Below are 23,316 nucleotides of genomic sequence, written 5' to 3'. Positions count from 1 at the left end.
TTTGCCACAGTCTTTACATTTGTAGGGCTTCTCTCCAGTGTGAATTCTCCTGTGGCAAATAAGGCTTGATTTGTAACAAAAAGCTTGGCCACAATCTTTACATTTGTAGGGCTTCTCTCCATTGTGAGTTCTTCTGTGGCAAATAATGCTTGATTTTCGACCAAAAGCTTTGCCACATTCTGTACATTTGTACGGCTTCTCTCCAGTGTGAGTTCTCCTGTGGCAAATAAGGTGTGATTTTTGACCAAAAGCTTTGCCACAATCTTTACATTTGTAGGGCTTCTCTCCAGTGTGAGTTCTCCTGTGGCATATAAGGCTTGATTTTTGACCAAAAGCTTTGCCACAGTCTTTACATTTGTAGGGCTTCTCTCCAGTGTGAGATCTGCTGTGGTAAATTAGGACTGATTTTCGACCAAAAGCTTTGCCACAATCTTTACATTTGTAGGGCTTCTCTCCAGTGTGAGTTCTCCTGTGGCATATAAGGCTTGATTTTTGACCAAAAGCTTTGCCACAGTCTTTACATTTGTAGGGCTTCTCTCCAGTGTGAATTCTCCTGTGGCAAATAAGGCTTGATTTGTAACAACAAGCTTTGCCACAATCTTTACATTTGTAGGGCTTCTCTCCATTGTGAGTTCTTCTGTGGCAAATAATGCTTGATTTTCGACCAAAAGCTTTGCCACAGTCTTGACATTTGTAGGGCTTCTCTCCAGTGTGATATCTGCTGTGGTAAATAAGTTCTGATTTTTCAACAAAAGCTTTGCCACAATCTTTACATTTGTAGGGCTTCTCTCCAGTGTGAGTTCTCCTGTGGCGAATAAGGTGTGATTTTTGACCAAAAGCTTTGCCACATTCTTTACATTTGTAGGGCTTCTCTCCAGTGTGAGTTCTTCTGTGGCAAATAAGGTCTGATTTTTGACCAAAAGCTTTGCCACAATCTTTACATGTGTAGGGTTTCTCTCCAGTGTGAGTTCTGCTGTGGCAAATAAGGTCTGATTTTTGACCAAAAGCTTTGCCACAATCTTTACATTTGTAGGGTTTCTCTCCAGTGTGAGTTCTCCTGTGGCATATAAGGCTTGATTTTTGACCAAAAGCTTTGCCACAGTCTTTACATTTGTAGGGCTTCTCTCCAGTGTGAGATCTGCTGTGGTAAATTAGGACTGATTTTCGACCAAAAGCTTTGCCACAGTCTTTACATTTGTAGGGCTTCTCTCCATTGTGAGTTCTGCTGTGGCAAATAATGCTTGATTTTCGACCAAAAGCTTTGCCACAGTCTTGACATTTGTAGGGTTTCTCTCCAGTGTGAGATCTGCTGTGGTAAATTAGGACTGATTTTCGACCAAAAGCTTTGCCACAATCTTTACATTTGTAGGGCTTCTCTCCAGTGTGAGTTCTCCTGTGGCATATAAGGCTTGATTTTTGACCAAAAGCTTTGCCACAGTCTTTACATTTGTAGGGCTTCTCTCCAGTGTGAATTCTCCTGTGGCAAATAAGGCTTGATTTGTAACAACAAGCTTTGCCACAATCTTTACATTTGTAGGGCTTCTCTCCATTGTGAGTTCTTCTGTGGCAAATAATGCTTGATTTTCGACCAAAAGCTTTGCCACAGTCTTGACATTTGTAGGGCTTCTCTCCAGTGTGATATCTGCTGTGGTAAATAAGTTCTGATTTTTCAACAAAAGCTTTGCCACAATCTTTACATTTGTAGGGCTTCTCTCCAGTGTGAGTTCTCCTGTGGCGAATAAGGTGTGATTTTTGACCAAAAGCTTTGCCACATTCTTTACATTTGTAGGGCTTCTCTCCAGTGTGAGTTCTTCTGTGGCAAATAAGGTCTGATTTTTGACCAAAAGCTTTGCCACAATCTTTACATGTGTAGGGCTTCTCTCCAGTGTGAGTTCTGCTGTGGCAAATAAGGTGTGATTTTCGACCAAAAGCTTTGCCACATTCTGTACATTTGTGGGGATTCTCTCCAGTGTGAGTTCTTCTGTGGCAAATAAGGTGTGATTTTTGACCAAAAGCTTTGGCACATACTTTACATTTGTAGGGCTTTTCTCCATTGTTGTTTCCTCTGTGGTAAATAAGACCTTTTTTTTTTACTAAAAGCTTTGCCACATTCTTTATATTTGTAGGGCTTCTCTCCAGTATAAATTCTCTGGTGGAGAACAAGGCCTGATTTTTTATATGATTTCTGGTGTTCACTCTCACTTGGAGTTTTCCCTATTTTCTTTTTCGGTAAATATTCAAGATCACAACTTCTATATTTTGCACTTATCACTTCATGAAATATATGTTTTAGGCCCTTTTCTGGTGAATATACTTGGGTATGATTAGGAGTCATGGCTGAAATAAACAAAAATAAAAACAATACCTATTAGACTGGGATAAATATATTTTGCATACGTAACATGAAATTAAGGTAAAATAAGTACATCAGGATTGTAGCATATTAGTAAGTCCAAAGTCACCATAAATCCAAAATATATATTAGTTGAATAAAAAATATACAGACAAAATTACATTGAGAATATTACCAAAATTCTTGTAGAGACCACAGTATCCAAGAGGAGTACATCATAAAGAAGAGTAATATAATAAAATGTAGAAAAGTATCATTAACAGCCTTTTTTCCTTAATAAGATAGTATTGTGTATTTAGGCAATATTTACCAGCTACCTTCACTGTCAGTAGAACAAGAGAAATGTAAAACATATACAAACATTTCTGGCTTTTTTAAAGAATGTCCAAAAAATGTTTTTTGTCTACCATGACATAGAGACATGAAAATAACTAGCAGAATTTGAATGATAATTCCATAAATATTCAACAAGTGTAAAGAGGCAATGGACTCTTAAAAAGAAATATGAACAAAAAATTTACTAAGAAATATACACAAATATGTCTATAAAATTTATCATAAAAAACATTTTTTAAAAGACTATAAAAACCTTGCATAGCCTATGGCCATAATACTTGGATGAATTCAACACATGAGAGTCAAGTATATTAAATTGATTTTTATATTTTTACATTCATGTGATATGAGAATTTCCTTTATTGACAAATACAACTTTGTTTATCTATAAATATATCATGGTATTTTATACTATATATACAAGGTAAAATGACTAAATAGAATGAATTAACACAATCATTATTTCATATAATTATCAATTTTGTTCTTACAAGGTATTATATTCCTTCTACTAGTATTTATGAAGAACATAATACACTCACTATGTGGTAAAATAAAACTCTTGACCCTATTATGCTCAATAAATAAAAATATGGAGACTTTCACTATAATATCAACCCTACACAAAACACAGTACCTGGTGAGCAAAATTTTGCTCACTTAATTTCTGAGTTCCACATGTGAATCAAATGCTCCTACAACTTAATATCTGCCTGCCACCTTTCACTTAATTCAAAGTCCTGCATATATTTCTCATAACACTTTAAGAGACAAAATATTTTATAACTAAATAATAATAGTATATATGTACATATTTTTACACATTCGACATTGATGGGCTACATTCGACATTACACATTTTGACCCTAGCTTTAATACTGAGAAAAATGTTTGCACTAAACACAAAAGCAGAGGTATCTCTTCAATTTTCTGATTTAATTGTTCATGGATACATATTTAGTACTGGCAATTCTGGATCTTTAGGTCATCCAACTTTTAATGTTTCATGTGTAATGCTTGAGATTACCCCCCAAAATTCTATATCACAAACTACAACACAAGTCTTTTTTAAAATTGTTAGAGCCATGTCGTTTCTAAATTTCTGTGACTTCTCTCAAATGAAGTACTTTTTCATGGCCTCCCAATTAGCAAATATTACAAGGATGCAGCACTGTTCTTGCCTATTTTTATTTATTTAAACGTTTTTATACTTTTTTCCCAAAAGTGGACTATATAATCTACTGATGGCTCCTTTAATGAACAAATAAAAAATAGTACAGCAAATATAAACAAAGATAAGCATGGCTAAATCCAAGTGACAAAAAAGAAAAAAAAAACATTAAGAATTTAACATAAGGAGACTGACAGTTATGAATTACTCAAAGAACACTAAATCACTATTCAAAAAAAGTTTAGGGAGTGAAATTGAAAAATATTAACATCAATGAGCACAATGTTTATGTGAATAATTCTTTAAGAAAAAATGAGAGGGGCATTACTAGTGTGCAAATCTGAAATTCTACCAATATGGGAGAGGCTTATCAAGCAGTACCAAGTTTAAGAAAAGTCTAAGCAACTTGTACAATACTGTAAAAATTAAAAATCTAAAGAATATATAAAGAGAAGTGTTATATATGTATATATACTGTGTTTTGTGTAGGGTTAATATTATAGTCAAAGACTCCATATATATTTTCACATTTCCTATATATATAGGAAGTGTGAAAAGAAGCCAAGCATACCACAATAAAAAAACAATGATCCAGAAATTAAATCACTAATCAAAATTTAAAAAAAATAAAAAATATTAAAAAATCACAAAATAAAATTATAATGATTCATTCACTTCAAAATATTTATGATTACTAATGCATTATTTGAAAACACAAAACAAAAGAAAAAATACTAACAGAATCGAATCTAAAAAAAGAAAATGTCAAGTCAGTTCCAGCAGACAGCATGGAAAGAAACCAAACATGATCTGCTCCTAGAGGCCCTATTTGTTTAAAGATGGATAATGCTCCTGTCTTTACATCTCATCCTTTTGCATAATTTTTAATCAATGAGATATAGTTTTAAATCATGAAATTTCTCATTATTCTTTTGGATGAGCTTTGTTGAGTGAGCAAATTGTATCCTAATACTTGCCTTTTAAAACAGAAACAAACAAAGATCTAGCCTCTCTTTTATTAATATGCATTAAATATTGTTTTATTTACAGGTAATGTGCTCAATATACAACATAAAGTTAATACACAAAATTGGTCATCTGCATTGAATAGACATTTTATTCTCAAAAAAAGCCATTACCAAAAAAAATATGTAATATATGAGGTTCCATCTGACCAGCATGACAAGATCCTATGCCTTTGATCATGTGGGGAAAAGCATAAACTGCTACTCTTATGCCAACATGTCCTGTTTGGACTCTACCTTCATGCATGAAAAATAGCAATTACAAATGTACATCAGGGACTTCACAAGCTGATTTCTAAGTTTCATTTAACCCTGGAAGATAAGAGTTCATCCAAACAAGAGAATAATCATTCTTCTCAAAAGAGAAGAATCATTAAAATAGGACCCCAAGGTACATGAATTCTAGTTAATTCTAGTTACTGGGCGGGGGATATAAAACCATTAACAGCCTCAGCACAACAGGTGTTGGCTAAAATGGGGTTAGAATGTACTCTAGATAACTTTGTTACTGCTTTGATTGATAAACTCACACAAAACTCTGTAAATGCTTTGGTCTTAATAACAATTTTGCTCTGTTTCTGTACACCAGCTCTGGGAAAATCAGTACTGTCAGATCCTGAACTTCTAGAACCCATTACAATATCTTAACTCACTTGCATAAAATTGTTATATACCTGCAAAAATGTCTCATTGTTGTCTTAGCAGAATAATGTGTCCTTACCATCCACGTAGTATTTAATAGGTCACCATCCTGTGCAATTTATACATATAAGATCTATTCCTCTTGATAAAAAAGTGATGATTCAGTGAAGCTTCTCTCTAAGGCAGAATTTAATAGGTTGACATTCTCCTTAGTGGGTTTACCTGGACTAGCTCTAGGGGCTTATAAAACTTCTATGAAACTCGCCTATGCTATCATAAACAGTATTAGTCATGCCTCCATGGATGTAAATATGCTTAATGAAGAACAAAAACAACATTGTCAAGCCATACTTGACATTCATGCTGCAACTGATTGTCTGTTATTGTTACATCATAAAGGATATCAGAAGTTTAATAACATGTGTTCCTTCAATTTAAGTTATAATAGTAATTTTATTTCAAAAGACTTAGATTACCTTAAAGATATCATTAATAAGGTTGAACAAGATGATGGATTTTGGACTTGTTGGATTGGTTAACTTCATGTTTACTCAATTTCATCTGTGTCAAAAATATTCATAGGTGGATGTTTACTGATGTTGGAACTTGCTGTTGTCTATGTCTGCCCTATTTTTTGCCCCCACCAGCATTACGGAGATAAGTAATATTATTTATTCAAAAGGCCTTTAAAAAGAGGGGAGATATTATGTATTCTGACCTTGGAATAGACAGGAAAGTGTTGGAGTGATTGTAACTGGCACCCTGAGTCCCAAAATTGTAATGCCCAACAGTTTCTCCCTGAAGCTATTAAGACAACTCTACAGGTGCACTATCTAGTTTCTGTGGTAATGTCCTTAGGGAGAAGGGGCTCTATATTTGTATTAACTGTTCCTAATATTGGTTAGCTAGCACTTGGGCTTAAAGAAAACCTGGGTTAGAATGTATTCATGATATCAGAAGGTATGTAATTTTGGAGTATTATATGTGCAGCTGTTAAGAGGGGTGGCCAGTTATTTTTTTTTCTTTTTTCCTTTTCACTGTGTGTGTCTCTCTCTTCTCTTTGCTTCTTTAAAAGTTTCCTTACAAGAAGATATGAAACAGATCATGCTGGCTCTCAGAACAAAAGGTAAGTTTTGATGGCTAATTTGAATAAACTGGGACATCACTAAAGAAGAAAACAGAGAACAAGGAATTTGAAAATGTGATAAATATACAGCAGTATGTGTTCAATGATTACAATCAAAATAAATAAACCAAAGCTTCTGAAAATTTCTTCTGCTGGATAAATACTCTTTCAACATTTTTCAGTTTGGTTTTCTCCTTGACATTTGAATGACTCAACTGTGTCCCCTGCTATGTGTACAGTAGTTTACATCACTAAATTATACTAGGTACTACTTATCTAAAGTGAAGAATATCTGTACTAAAAATGCCCTTATGCCCTTTTTCTTTGAAACACAAATCTGAAACTCATTCTTATAGAGAAGTTCCCATAAGATACTCTGCAACAGAAGTAAATTAAATAATAATTAGTAGTTAATAATTTTAAAGGGAAATTAAACTTACCCAGGAAGGCAAAGTTTCTATAATTCTCTAGCAACACATCTCTATATAATTTTTTCTGAGCAGGCTGAAGGCATTCCCACTCCTCTTCAGTAAAATCAATGGCTATATCCATAAATGTTAACAGTTCCTAAAATAAGAATAGGTAAATAAATAACACATTGACCACATGAACATTTGCACAGTCTGTAATGTAATTAAAGTTGAAATGAGAGTTAGTAGACTATCATGTAGGTAGTGCACTTCTGCAGAAAAAGTGATTGAAGTTCAAAAAAGTATACATACACCACATTTATGAAACACAATATAAAACTCAGGCATTATCACAAAAATATATATATATTTTTCATTTTTATGTCTTGATCTAAATTATACATATTTTTCAGATGAGAATATCATGGTAATTAAGAACGGGAACCCTCAAATTTTAATTGTACAACCACTAATCAGAGATTTACTAGTGTGTAGAATCTTATTTGTCATTTCTCTAATAGAGCTAGCTATTCTGAATGTGTAGTGAGATGTCTAGTAACTCCAACATCAATGGTATAAGAGAAATTTTGAAATGCAACAAGGTAGACAGACCACTTAATGGAAATATTTAACAGTTTATTTAAGTTCAAACATTTTATGTTTTTTATGTGTGTTATTAATATAAAAAATAGCAACAACAATCCTGTTTGAATTATCCTTTCTATAATTTTAACATCTATTAACATACAAAATTATATATATATATATATATATATATATATATATATATATATATATATACACACAAACTTTGATCGATGTTTATATTGTATATTTATAATAGAATATACATATAGCTCTTAAAACAAATAATTTGTTTTTTTTATTTGTTCTTTCTAGTTCTACCTGACAGTAAAATCAATTTTTATGATATTATGAAAGCATGTGATATGTCTTATCCTAATTAAAATCTTGTTCTTATTGGTGGTTACAATGGTAGGATTCACTTACAGATATATATCTTCTATATTTTTATCCTTGTCCCTTTTATTTATTTATTTATTCATTTATTTATATTTTGTTTACCATTGTGCAATCTACTGATCTTCTTTTCTTACCCTTCCCCACTTTATGAGCTTTAGATTTCACATATCAGCAATAACTTTCAACTTTTGCTCTTAAAGAAATGGTTTGTTTTACTTAACATAAAATCTCCAGATTCATCCATTTCCTGGCAAATATCATAAAGTCATTCTTCTTTATGGCCAATTCATAGTTTATTGTGTACATAAGCAACAGTTTTTTTTGTCCTGTCATCATTGAATGGACCCATTTCATCATTGAATGGTTGGTTTTATAGCTTAGCTATTGTGAATTGTGCTGCTATAAACATAAATGTGGCTGTGTCAATGTAGTACGCTGATTTTAAGTCCTTTGGGCATATACAGTGCAGTCAAAAAAACTGGGTAAAATTGTGGTTCCATTTCTTTAACAATATTCATACAGGTTATTATGTTTCACTTAGACCTCCATACAGCTGGAAAAATTGGAATTCATTTTTACCTGAGGTGAAAATAAAACATACACAAAAATATTATAAGCCATAAAATGGCTAGGATTTATTATCAAATCATCCATCCCAATAAAAAGTTATTTTTTTTAATATTTATTTTTTAGTTATCAGTGGACACAACATCTTTGTTTGTATGTGGTGCTAAGGATCGAACCCAGGCCACACGCATGCCAGGCAAGTGAGCTACCTTTTGAGCCACATCCCCAGCCCCTAAAAAGTAAAATTTAAAAACTAAAAGTAAAGAAAGTCTAAGCAAAAGAGAAAAATTAGAAGCTATCAAAGATAAACATAATACAGTAACCAGTATCAATGTTGGTGCTTTTAAAAAGCAAATGAGCCCAGTCTAGTGATGGACAACTGTAGTTCCAGTGACTAAGGAGGATAAGAAAAATGGATCATAAATTCTAAGACAATATTATATATAATATTGTCTTATATATGTTGTATTGAGCAACTTAGTGAGGCACTTAGCAACTCAGCAATACTCTGTCTCTAAATAAAATATAAAAAAAAGACTGAGGATGTGGCTTTATTGTTAAGCACCCCTGCATTCAATCTTCAATACAAATTTTAAAAAAAGCAGTTACAATTAAAAAAGCACTAGCAAATTTGAAAATTAAAAAAATAAAAAAATATATCAATTATACAGTGTGTAATTGCAAATATAGGCATATATAATGATTTCTCACTTTATGGAAATACACTCTGGAAAATTTATCCTAAGAGTCTTCTGCAATTTTCCAATTCTCTGAGTGCAATGACAGAATCTAGATGGTATAGACTAGTACATGGCTAAGATATTTGCTAGATCCATGGTTGTACATAAAGTCTACTGCTGACCAAAATACCATGATGCCACATGATTGATGTTATGAAGTAAAATCAATCAGGGTAAACCTCATAATAATATAAATGGTGGAACTACAGAAAACACCGACAACAAAACTCTTAAAACATGCTAGGATATTGGGAAAAGAGTGTGATAATAAAATGCTATTTTATCCCTTCACTCATAAATCATAACAACATATTTTGACACATTAAATGCAGAATATAAATTATTAATAAATAATACTGAAATGTATAAGAAAGTACAAAGCTCAAAAGTTTATATACAAAATATAGGGTTCATATGGTGGTGTACACCTGAAATATCTACTATTCTGGAGTCTAAGGCATGAAGTTCAAAATTTAAGGCCAACTGAAGTTATTGAGCAAACCCCATCTGGAAATAAAATTTAAAACAGAGCTGAGAATATGCTCAGCATTAAGACACCTTGGTTGAATTCCTAATATCACAAAAGAAAAAAAAATATTTTTTTTTCAAAATTATATAATATAACAGACTTAAACTTATGGATTACAAAATATTAATACAAAAAAATGTATTCATCAAATGATTACATTAAAAGCTGCAAAACTGACAAGGGAAAAAAACCCTAATTTCCTCACATATAATCAAATGCTTATAAGAAGAACAAATACAACAGATTGCAAAAGAAAAACAAAAAATTCTTGAAGAGTCACAATAAAAAGGATATATCTAAGTGTTCAATAATCATAAAAACTCAAAATCTTTGGAAATTAGATAACATTGAATAAAATCACATCATATAGATGAATTAAATAGTATTGATGAATATGTGGAATAAATGCATTCACAAAAAAAGGAAAATAATAATTAAAGCTTTTATTATCCATTTGTAGAAACTGTTTTGTAATCATATGTATATGATACACCCACACAGTAATCATAGACTAAAATTACAGCAACTGTACATAAGAATACAGCCACATTCTTCCAGAGTTGAAACCAAGGGGCATGGATAAAGAGGAAGAAATAATTATTAAATTTTGTAAAATGTAATTTCTAGGAGCTAGAATATTTGTTGATGTATTATATCCAGTTTGACAAATACAATAAAATACCATGTATATTTTATGCTGATGTCACATGAATGTTGCATTTCATATGCAAGTATGTTTACAAAAGAATATGCAGTATTTGAGAAAATAAAAATAGAGAAAAGAACATAAAAGACTCAAATATTCAACATATTTACAAAGGATAAAACTATTATACAAATGATCACTTTTCTCAAGGTACTCTTTAATAAAAACTGGTCATAACTTTACCATTCTTTGCTTTTTGTTAAAGAATAAATCAAAGCAAAAACTTCTAAAATTTTCCTGGAAAGTTGAATGTATATAAAATTAGACAAGAACTCTCTCATATATAAGAGCAAATGTACTAGTGATCATTACCTGACACTAATGCATGTTATAATATTACAACAGTGTAGTAATTTTAAGATAAAGAAATCACAATACAGAAAACAACTTAGGGCAATTCATATGTATACAAATATCTTTTTACTGTTAATTATTATAAGTGTATAAATCAAAACATATCAATAAAATATTTAATGTGAGTGAATGCTACAATCCAACCTCAAGGTAGATGTGAGAATAAAAGGCATAGATTACAAAAGCGACTTGTATGCGGAATGTGTGTGACACTGGAATTATACACAAGCATCCACCAAACAGCAGATATAAAGAGAGATAATTTTAAAAAATAAAATAAAAATAAATAAAAGCAGAATATAAGCCTCCCTCCATTTACGGATACACCAAATAAATATATACTCCTGTTTTGAGTCCATCTAAAACTGTAAAGGAATTAGAGGCACACAAATTGGAAAACTGAAAAAAAAATATATCGAGCAAGACATAAGTAGAGGGGCTGTGGATGTGTCTCAAGCGGTAGCACGCTCACCTGGCATGCGTGCAGCCCGGGTTCGATCCTCAGCACCAAATACAAACAAAGATTTTGTGTCTGCCAAAAACTAAAAAATAAATATTAAAAACTCTCTCTCTCTTTCTCTCTCTCTTTAAAAAAAAGACATAAGTAGAATGCACTTGAAGATTTTCCTAATTTGAGCAATATGCAAAATTACTGGAACAAATGCCCAAATCCAGTGTTAATATAAATAAAGGAAGATTGATTTGGGTTTGAAATATATTATTTAACTCTAAATTCCCTGTAGTTTAAATGCTAATTTATCTGTACACACAGAGGAAGGAATGAGATATACATGAGTACATGAGTATTTACTCCAGGAAGGAAAAAAATAAGTGGTTTTCTAAGGCCATGCAAGATCCATGGGCTTTATTCCATTAGACCAGAGTGGAAGAGGTGTTAAATCTTAAGGGAACCCCTTAATCCCTGAGAGGGATTTGCCAACATTTTCTAAAAATGCAAATAGCTGTTGCTGGCAGTTGAACTTTTATCTAGACAGTACCAAAATATTAACAGAGAAATACAGACCACCACTGAAAGCCCAAGTGGCAGTTTAGCACTTCCTGATCTCTCTCACCCAGCTCACTTTACTAATAATACCAGACCTAACCAATTCTTTCTGTAAGTAATTTGTCCCGATATTAACTTTTTCCATTCAATGGACTACATATGAAACCTCAAAGCATTGAAAACACTGGTAACTGTGCAAGTGCAAATCTCCCTAGAACAAAAAGAAGGGTTTTCACATTGGTGTGCAAACATTGTAATGGGCTAAAATCTCGAATATTAGTGAAGAAAAATGGTTAAATCACAGATCCCTCTTTATTTCTAAAATAGGTGCATATCAATTTTTTTTCCAGTGAGCATAAGGCACCCTGGAATCTAAAAAGCTTGCATCAGAATTTTAGTTCACCATCCAATTATAAGATCTCCTGCATGAGCACAGCTGTTAGAATGGCTACTCTCAAAAAGTGGAAAAGTAAGTAGTACTCCAATTATATGAATATGGAAGAAAGAAACAATGTGCTAGACTACAAAATTAGTGAAGACATTTTTAAAAAATGGAAGTTGAGAGTTCTATAAGTTATTTCTTTGAGAAACTAAGCTCTCTACATTTATACTGCTCTTGAACAAGAAAAGCCCCAAGTACTGGTCTGGACTTATGAGAGGCATTAGATGTGCCAGCTGTGGCAACCTCATATTACATAGTTCTGAAACACAGTTCCAGGAAAATACCAGAGTATGGAATGAGAATGCTCTCATATACATTTCACAAATGAGCATAAAGACACTCTGACAGGTTGTCTGACTTTGGAGACAGAAAGGAAGAGTAGAAACACATGATTTTTCCAAGATCAAGTGATTCTTCTTTACTTTTCAATTATGTAAAATGCTTATAAACAACAACAACAAAAATTTTTGCTTTTGATTTTTTTTCTACGGTACTGGGGATTTGAAACAGCAGCATGTTAATTCTGGGGTACATACCCAGCCATGTTTTAAAATTTTGAGACAGGTTTTTCTAATTGTCTAATTAGTCTACCTAAGTTCCTGATGTTTAAGTGGAAATTGCAATCTTACTGACTTAGCCCACTTGAGTCTCTGGAATTAATATGCATGTATCATTGCACCCAGAGAGAAAAAAATACTTTAAAGTCTCATGCAGTTTTGGGTATAACAATTGAAAATACCATGTTCATTTGAAATATAATATGGGTAAAATAACTGATAATACTGCAAAAATGTAACTGATAATATTGGAAAAGGGGGAAGTTGTCATTGAACAGAAAGCTAAAATTTTATATATAAATGCAACTCACAATACTGGGGCATAAATTTAAAATCACACTCAGCAACTGTCTGAAGATAAAAAAAATTAAAAGTACCAGGTATGTAGCAAAGTGGTACAGTACCTGTGGCTCAATCCACAATACCACAATCTCCAAAAAGAAGGAGAATGAATTCAGGAGGAAAGAAAAACTGAGATACCTATAGAGTATCTCACCCCGCTCCTGGAGGAAAAAACACATGGATTTGTGATTATGATGATCTCCTCACTCCAGAATCCACAACACAATCTGAGAAGATTCGGAAATATTGCCACAAATGTTCTCACATAGAATTTAAGGTAGGGGCTGAAGACATTCTATAGGATACTATAGGACTTCCAGTGTCTACTGTTAATATATGATCCAGTTCACTGGCCAGTGGAAATTCATGGCTGACCTTTCTCAGAAGAAGACACAGGAATGCAGAAACCAAAGATTACACCAGGGATTCTAGCCAACCATTGCCAGTTCCCACCATAGTCAGTGCAGCCAGTTTCAACCAGACTCACCATCCAGTCTCAGGATTTCACTGCACACTCATCATTTACTCTATTTTTAGGAACCACATGTCCTCTCTATAAATCACAAAGTACCTATACAGGAGAAAAAAAATCAGGTTCACTGAACATAAGTGAGGAAGCCTAGAAGTGGATACCCACTCTGGCAGACTTGACACCAGATGGTCAAAACTTGCTTCTCTTTACTGAATATGTGTAGATTGGACAATGCTTATATAAGGAGTCCTGATTGGACACAACTTATGTCTTCATATGCTCAATCTGAACCTACTGAGTTTTTTGAGAGTCAGGATAAACCTCAAATCCAGAAATAAATGATGTCACAATTGTAGGGTCTTGTCTGTACACTTATTTATTTATTCATTTATTTTATTTTGAGGATCTGGGAATTGAAATCCAGATCCTTAGGCTGCATCAAATTTATGGCAAGGTATCCTTGGAGAAGTAAAATCCAGCCAACCCAGAAAAGCATTTGCATTTAAACTTGCATATGAGGCCTTTTGAATGTGTAGATTATATATGTAAATATATTATTTATGGATGGAAATAATACAGTGACAATCCTGTAAAATTTCAGTTAACTTCTCTTGTATGGAAACAGATTGAACATTAAAATTATATGAGGTGGAAAGATAATTATTTTTTTAGAATTCATATAAAAAGTAAAATTGAATTTTATAGTATAACCCATAATTTCCACTATGTGAAAATTACCATTATGTATTTAAAATATTACTAGTAAAGTATATGTATTTTTGGAACAGCACCCTCAAAACTATGTCAAGACTCCAGAAAATCTCAGTTCACAGAACCATATTTGAGAGTTATGTGTTCAGGAAGATGAAGGACATGATCACTTCTTTTGATTGTACAGGTGAATGATACATTTATTATTTTTTTTTACCAATATTTCTCCTGAGATATAAAAAACTAGAGAGAAACTGCCCTGAGTCAGGGCAAGGAGATTTCACCAGAAAGTGTATGGTGTGTGTGTGTGTGTTTGTATTATTTATATATATATATATATATATATATATATATATATATATATATATATATATATATATATATATATATACACACACATACATATATATATATTTCCCCCAGATCCAAAGATTTGAGTCTATTATTTAAATTGACTAATGGAATATTCTTTATTTTTATGACATGGCCTTAGATCCAATGGCCTGTCTATAACATTTTCTTTTTATTTCTATGATGAAATCCCCTTAAGAAAGTGAGCTTGAAATGAAGATGAATTATATTGGTGAGGATGTGAGGAAAAAGCCCCACTGTAACAATGTGAAATTTGTGACACCAATCTGGAAAAGAATAAGGAGATTCCTTAGAAAACTTGGAAAGAAACCAAAATTTACCCAGCTACCCAACTCCTCAGTTTAGACCAACAAGAGCTAAAAACCGCATAATACAGAGGCATATCCACATCAATGTTCATAGCAAAACAATTCACAATAGGTAAACTATAGAACCAATCTATATGCTCTTCAATAGATGAATGGATAAAGAAAATATGGTCTATTTACACAGTGGAATAATACTGAGCATTAAAAGAGAATAAAATTATGGAATTGGGAAATAAATGGATGGAATTGGAGAGTATCATGTTAAGGCAAGTAAGCCAATCCTCCTAAACCAAAGACCTAAGGTTTTCTCTGCTAAGTGGATGGTGATCCACAACGAGGGAAGTGGAAGGTAGCATGGAAGAAATGAAGAAACTTTGAATAAGACAAAGGGGAGGGAGGTGATGGGAGATGTTATAGATGGCAGAATGAGATGAAAATCTTGTTATACACAAAGTAGAGTTACATGGGTTTTGTAACTATACTTTCTGTACAACAAGAGAAATAAAAGTTTGTGCTCCATTTGTGCACTATGAAGTGAAATGTATTCTGCTCTATTAGCAAGTTAGAACAAATTAATAAATTAATTGATTTTTAAAAATTCAGGAAAGAGACTTGCATTTCCCTAGATCTATATATAAACATATATGAGGATATATATATATATATATATATATATATATATATATATATATATATATATATAATGAACATATTTAGTGTATATAATTTATGAACAATTTTTTTTCATATTTCTATCAATTTTTTTAAAGAAATGACAACAGAAGCATTACAATTCTTATTTCTTGTATAGAACACAATTTTTTATATCTCTGGTTGTATATAAAGTATGGTGATACAAATTTGTGTCTTCGTACATGTACTTTTGATTATGGTCTCTATCACCTTCCACCATTCTTGCAAATCCCATGTCCCCTTTCTTTTCATCCCACCCCTCTTCTTTATTGAGAATCCATCTATTTCTCTCATGCTCCCCCTCCCTACCCCATTATGAGTCAGCCTCCTTATATTTGGCAATTTTTTTTTGAATTGGCTAATATCACTTAGCATTATCTTCTCCAATGCCATCCATTTACCTGCAAATGCCAGATATGATTATATACCTAGAAGACTCAAAAGCTCCACCAGAAAACTTCTAGATCTAGTAAATAAATTTAGCAAAGTAGCAGGATATAAAATCAACATCCATAAATCAAAGGCATTTCTGTATATCAGTGAAAAATCTTCTGAGAAAGAAATGAAGAAAACTATCCCATTTACAATAACTTCAAAAAAAAGATACTTGGGGATCAACTTAATGAAAGAGGTAAAGGGTCTATACAAGAAAAACTACGGAAACCTAAAGAAAAAAATCAAAAAAGACCTTAAAAGATGGAAAGATCTACTTTGCTCATCTATAGGCACAATTAATATTATCAAAATGAGAGTACTACCAAAGCACTATACAGATTTACTGCAATTCTGATCCAAATCATAATGGCATTCCATATAGATATAGAAAAAGCAACAATGAAATTTATCTGGAAAAATAAGAGACCAAGAATAGCTAAAGTAACCCTTAGCAGAAAGAGTGAAGCAGGTGGCATCACTATACCAGACCTTAAACCATACTACAGAGCAATGGTAACAAAAACAGCATTGCATTTGAAAAAAAAAAAAATACAGCAGACGAATGGTAAAGAATAGAGGTCACAGAGACTAACCCACAAAATTATAATTATTATATATTAGACAAAGGTGTCAAAACATGCACTGGAGAAAAGATAGCCTCTTCAACAAACCACCATCTCTCACCATGCACAAAACTCAACTCCAAGTGTATCAAGAACCTAGGAATTAACCCAGATACTCTGTGTCTAATGGAATAAAATACAGGCTCTAATCTTCATCATGTGGGAATTAGGCCCCAATTTCTTCAATAAGACACTGATAGCACAAGAATTAAAACAAATAATCAATAAATGGGATAGAATCAAACTAAAAAGTTTATTCTCAGCAAAAGAAACAATCTGTGAAGTGAAGACAAAGCCTACATTTTAGGAGGAATATGTTACCACTCACATATCAGATAGAGCACTAATCTCTAGGTTACATAAAGAACTCAAAAGACTAAGAAAATAATACTAATAGTGATGATGATGATGATGATGATGATGATGATGATGATAATAATAATAATAACCCAATCAAGAAATGGGCCAAGGATCTGAACAGAGAGTTTTTAGAAGAGAATATACAATTAATCAACATTTTTTTTTTATATATATATGATTGGTTATGGTCCTCCCTTTTCAGTACCAAGAACACTTCTGGTTCAGTTTCTAATGAAGGGAAACACGAGCAAGAATTATTCTCAGTTCTTATAAATTATCAAATATAATTATCTATGTCATTTTGTAAACATAGCTGGACATGGGAAATATAGGTTTAGAGCAGAGAACATTTTTATTAGAAACACAGTGTAAGAGAAAGAAAAAAAGAACATAATTATTTGTACCACATTGAACCACAAGAGAAATGGAACCTGGAATTCAGAAAAGAAAGATTCAAACTTTTATACTTTGGAATGTGGATGACATGGATGCCTAAAGTGAAAAGGTTATTACAAGCTTTTGAAAGAAAATTTATGTTAGTGGCAGATAATGGTTAACCAAATAGAATCTGCACAGTGTATTCCAGGGGCTTTGTCAGCTGTGCACTACAGAACATACAGGTAATTCATAGCCTCATGAAGAGCATTATTCATCTGTGCCCTCTAAAATTATTCCCATAGTACAGATGAAAAAACATGGGTATCTGGATACTAAATGGCAATTCAGCAGCCCACAGAAAACTACCCAGAGACAGAACTGTATGAAATTTCTTCAAAGACCATCAATGTATTGTCAGCTCCTGACACAGGGATGTCAGTCTGGGGAAATATTATTTTCTCTCCATTTTGAAGAGAGTGCATTGAGAATATATTTCAGGGGCAACATAAATACATTTTTTCTTTCATATTAAGAAACTCTTCAGAAACAGAGCTCACAGGACAGATTTCTTAGAAGGGTAAATGTCTCGAGATTAAAAAAAAAAAAAAAAACATCAGTGGCCCTGAGTGACTCAGCTCAGTAAGGAAATAAATCTAAAAGGCTTATAAGAAACTGAAAAGCAAAAAAGTAACTATTTCTAAAAATAAATATGTTCATTAGTTGCTATCTCCACAACATGTCATTAGATAAACAACAAATTATGGATGGATATTTATAGGATTGGCCAAATTTATTCCATATGATTTTATATTAAATTCCAAAGTCCAGATAATAGAATTCATGATTCACTGCCAAAAATATTACAGAAAAAAAAATTTTAAGGAGTCATTTAACAATTTTATTACCATATGATTTTAAAGAAATTTATTCATTTTCCTGCAGCCATAGTGTAGAGAAATTTCTTATTTATTTTTCCTGTAGTAATTAACAAAGATAAGCCCTAGAATCCACTTTAAATAATCTACCCTTACAATTATACAAGAAACCTATAATAAATGAGTAAAAAAAAAGTCAATTTTAAAAAATAATTTAAATGTTTTTATTGATTTGAAATCAATCTCTAGCTGCATTTTTGGATCCTTTTCTCATCTTTTAAGGCAAAAATATATAAAAGACAGAAGTTTGAACTTCAAATTTATACATGAGATATGTTTATTAACTATAAAAATTAAAAATCTTTAGAAATTTAAGAAACAAAAAATAAAAACCCATCATGAGAAAAATTAAGTAATATTGATGAACATTTAAAATAAATTAATAATCATTAACTCAAAAGGAGTTTAAATTAGTATCTATTTGTGGAAACTATTTTGCTATTGAATATACATGATACTCCCCATCACAGAGACTTACTGAAATTAGAGCATATGTGATCATGATAACATGTAAGTATGCAATGGTACTCATCCAAACACTTGGAGCCCAAGGGCATGGCTCAATACAATATACATCTTGGAAGAGACAAATAATAATCTGTAGGAAAAATGGTCACTGGGGCCAGTAACATTTCATAATATATCCAGTTTAAAAAAGAGCATAAAACACTATGTATAAATTTTACATAGGTGCCTTATGCAAGTGGTATTTCACATGTGTACATTTTTAGAAACAAAATATGTAGAACTTATGAGAAAATAAAAGTCACAAAAAGCACATAAAAGACTGAATTTTACATCCCATGTAAATAATGAAACTCACCATTACAAAGGTGATAATTTTCCCCCAAATTAACCGACAATATATCTCACCAAAACTTCTATGTACAAATATGAATATATCACAGTGAAGTCTACTTTTATGTGTATTCTATAAAGCAAAAATTCAAAAAACTTTACATAAATATACAATAGAAGAAAATAGGAGAATAGAGAAAAGGGAACTACTGGATACTGAAGGGGAGCAAATTATATTTCATTTTTTATTGTTAAGTCAAAATAAACCTGACTATTAAATACAAGAATAATGCAATAATTAAAAAAAAATCATCAAGCTTTACTTTAAATGAAGAAACCAAAGCATAAATTTTTAAAATTCATCTACAAAGTTATATGTAACTTTAGCCAAAACCTTTTCAATTATAAGAGCAAAAAAAGAACTTATCATGGCCTACTATTCATATATATTGTGAAATTATAATATTGCAATAATAAAAAAATCACAATATAAATAAGATCCCCATATGAAGACATATGTATGTAAAAACAGTATGCTTTATTGCAATAGCAAATTCTAGATAAATCAAACCATAACAAAAATGATCTCAGCAACTTAGCTAGGGCCTTTCTCAAAATAAATTTAAACCTGTTAGGGCTGTTTACTGATGAAGAGTCCTTGCTTCCCCAATGCTGAAGTATAACACCAGAGAAGTGCACCAAGGCACGTTTAGAGTGGAAAGTAGAAGCTTTATTAAAGGACAGTAGAAAAGACTTCTCCCCAGAAGAAAAAGGGGACCAAAGAGGTAAAATCCATGAAAGGGATTTTTTTTAAACTAAGGTCTTTTTAGCTTTTTTATAGCTAAGGTCTTCCTTCAACTATCCCACATTCCTGTCACATTCCTGTCCTTTGTTCTCTTATCTTGCAGTGTTGGAATGTAGGTGGGAAGACCCAAAGTGTGGAGGACAGGTGGGCTAAAGGAGTAATTTGGGCTGGAAGGGCTTTTGGATTAGCATCTCCATGTTAGCTGTGAGCTGCTTCATTAAAATTTCCTAGGGATGGGCTCAGGGCCTTGGGGACATTTTCAATTCCTGCTATCCTGGACTCCATTCTCAATACGGTATTCATTATTGATTTTACTGGATATTAGACCCAATTTGCCTAACTACACTAACTACCTATCTATAAATCTGGGTTCACTACCAAGGATATGGCTAAGTAGTACAGTATCCCTGAGTTCACCTAACTTTAACAAAATAATAATAATGAACAAATTAAAAATAAAAGAATGTCAAAATGAAAATTAGTTAGCTCAAAAGGAAATTAGGTACCCCAAAATGACAGCTCCTCTCCTGCAGGAAAATGGAACTTGGAGATTTAATTTTGATAATTATTCCACCTGTCAATCTCCAGCATCTGATAAGACACTGGCCTCAGGAACACACCTGCCACATAGTATTTTATGCAGATTCTGAGGATGCCCTTTGAGCATAAGGAAGGCAGCAGAGTCTCTGCCACTGACATGTTCCCCATCTGGTTGGCCAGTAGGACTGAGGAAATAGTGGCCCAGTGGAGGAGTTAAGCCTTCAGACTCCAGAGACTGCCCAGAGTCCCAATCTGCTAGCTCCTGCTTTCAACACAGCCAGTCTTGTGGTTCCAATAGACTTTCTCCACCAGCCTCCCTTGCTAGGCCAATGCACACTCACCATTTCCTGGTTCTCAGAAGTAGGGCTACTTGGGATCCTCAGTTTCTGCAAAGCAGAACAACATGTGACTCTGAAGTGTGAGACTACAGATGGCAAAAATGGAGGACTCAGGAGATAAGAAGTGAAAAGCCCACCCTCCGTGATGACACAGGACAATTTTGGACAATTTCCACAAAATGCTCTTGATTGGAAAGGGCTTCAGATCATGAACATTGAATCTGAGAGAAGTGAACAATTTTTTGAGTGACAGGGAATATTATCCAATCCAGGCATGAATAAAGGCTAGAATCTCAGGTCTTTGAGTGCTTTTTTTTTTTTTTTTTTTTTTTTGTTTAATCTGAGAAATGTAACCCAGAGTCTCAGGCTGCTGTTATTTTAAGGCAAGTTTGTTTCCCATAAGTGGGAACTAACCCAACCAACAGAACATTTTCATTTAAACTTACAAATGTAAGGGTAAAATAAATTGAAGTTAAAGCGTAAAAGTTACAGGGTAAAAGACCAGGTGTTGTAAAAGTTTCTAAGCTGCAAGGAAGGTCTGAGTTAAAATGTAAAGGAGGTATTGTTAGGTTTCTATGCTACCTGCAAAACCCGAAATATCTGTAGCTGTTAAGACAATGCTTAGAACTGCCCAGTAAATATTTCCCCTGACTATTTGGTTGTATAGGGCTCTGTGTGGTCGCACATAGGCATTGCAGGGCCTGGACCAATCAGTTTAAATGTAACCCCCTCCTTAGGAATGACCTATCACTCCAGCCTGACCTGTTCCCGGCAATGAATGAACCAATCAGGTTTAGGAGTTGTTGTTCAATTTTCCCGCGCCTAATGATGATTTGTTCTGATGTATACAAAGCCCTCCGCCCTCCCCAAAAAGTGTACTTAAGCAGTGCTCAGCCCCTGCTCGGGGCTCTGGCTGCTTTCCCTTCTTGAGTGGGCACGGAGCACCAGCATGCTGGTTCAATAAATCCCCCTTCTGCCAATTGCATGAGTTGTCACTTGGTGTTCTCTTTCTCCGACGTTTCGCGGGACCCTTACACATATAAAGTAATTTGAGTTTATGGATTTTATATGCTTGTATATTATTCAGGATTTAATATAAAATAATGACAATAATTATCAAATTTTATATATTTATTTTTTGATCTCTGTTCTTTTTAGGTGACAGGTTGAACTTTGAACTGGGAAGAAAACCCCTAAAGAAAAAGTGCCCAATAAAAACAACACATAAGGGACTGGGATTGTGGCTGAGCAGCAGAGTGCTCACCTCCCATGTGCAAGATCCTGGGTTCGATCCTCAGTACTACATAAAAATAAATAAGTGAAATAAAGGTATTGTGTCCAGCTACAGCTAAAAACAAACATAAAAATACATAAGGTAAAGGTTAGAAACCAGCCTCTACCTCAGAGCAAAGATTGTCCAAAGAAGAGTGCATGACTCTTATCCTTGGAAAGACACACCCAAGCACTCCTAGGCTCATACCCACCAGGCTGAGTTGTTTATCTACAAATAACAGGAAAGATCTGCTGTGCCTGGTGTCCCTGACTCAGTCAGGCTAGGTGAGGATCCATAGCAACCCCCTGGCAGCCACCAATCAGCATGAGAAGGGAAAATTCCTGGGATTCCAAATGACACTTCCAATAGTTTATGGTGGTTGATAACATTTTGGGAAACCATATAGTGCAGAATATACTCCCCTCATGGCCTAAGCCAATCTGTTCAAATGAATCCCCATCTTGTACTAACCAATCATGCTTACCCAACTTGTTCCCACCAGTGAATGTGCTAATCATATTTTAGAGTTGTTTATGATTTTCCCAAGGTGTGTGATGATTTGCTAAGAGATGCTATGATGTATGTGGGGTACCTGCCTTCCCCAAATAGTTATAAATCTGCTGAAAACCCCAGGCTCAGGTCCTATAAACCACCAGTTGCTGTGTGTGTGGAGGACTGACCTAGATTGCAATAAAAACCTCTTTGGTTCTTACATTGATCTTGGTCTCTGGGGAACAATCTCTCCTGAAACCCATGGGAAAAGAATTCAGCACTCCAGTTCTCTAGGACTGTAGGTTTATAGCACAAAAAGTTACAAAAGGGGGGTGACTTGAGAACTTACACAAACAACAGGATTTTCACAAGCATAATACAAAGACACTTAGTAGGTTTATGGTCTTAATTGTTTAGCACTTAGGGAGCAAATTTAGATCACAACATCAGAATTTATGATGCACCACTAAAGTTTCAGAGTGAGTTGTTATTT

The sequence above is a fragment of the Marmota flaviventris genome, chromosome 11 (assembly GCF_047511675.1).
Source record: "Marmota flaviventris isolate mMarFla1 chromosome 11, mMarFla1.hap1, whole genome shotgun sequence".
NCBI classification, from domain to species: Eukaryota; Metazoa; Chordata; class Mammalia; order Rodentia; family Sciuridae; genus Marmota; species Marmota flaviventris.
This window is presented reverse-complemented; position numbering follows the sequence as displayed.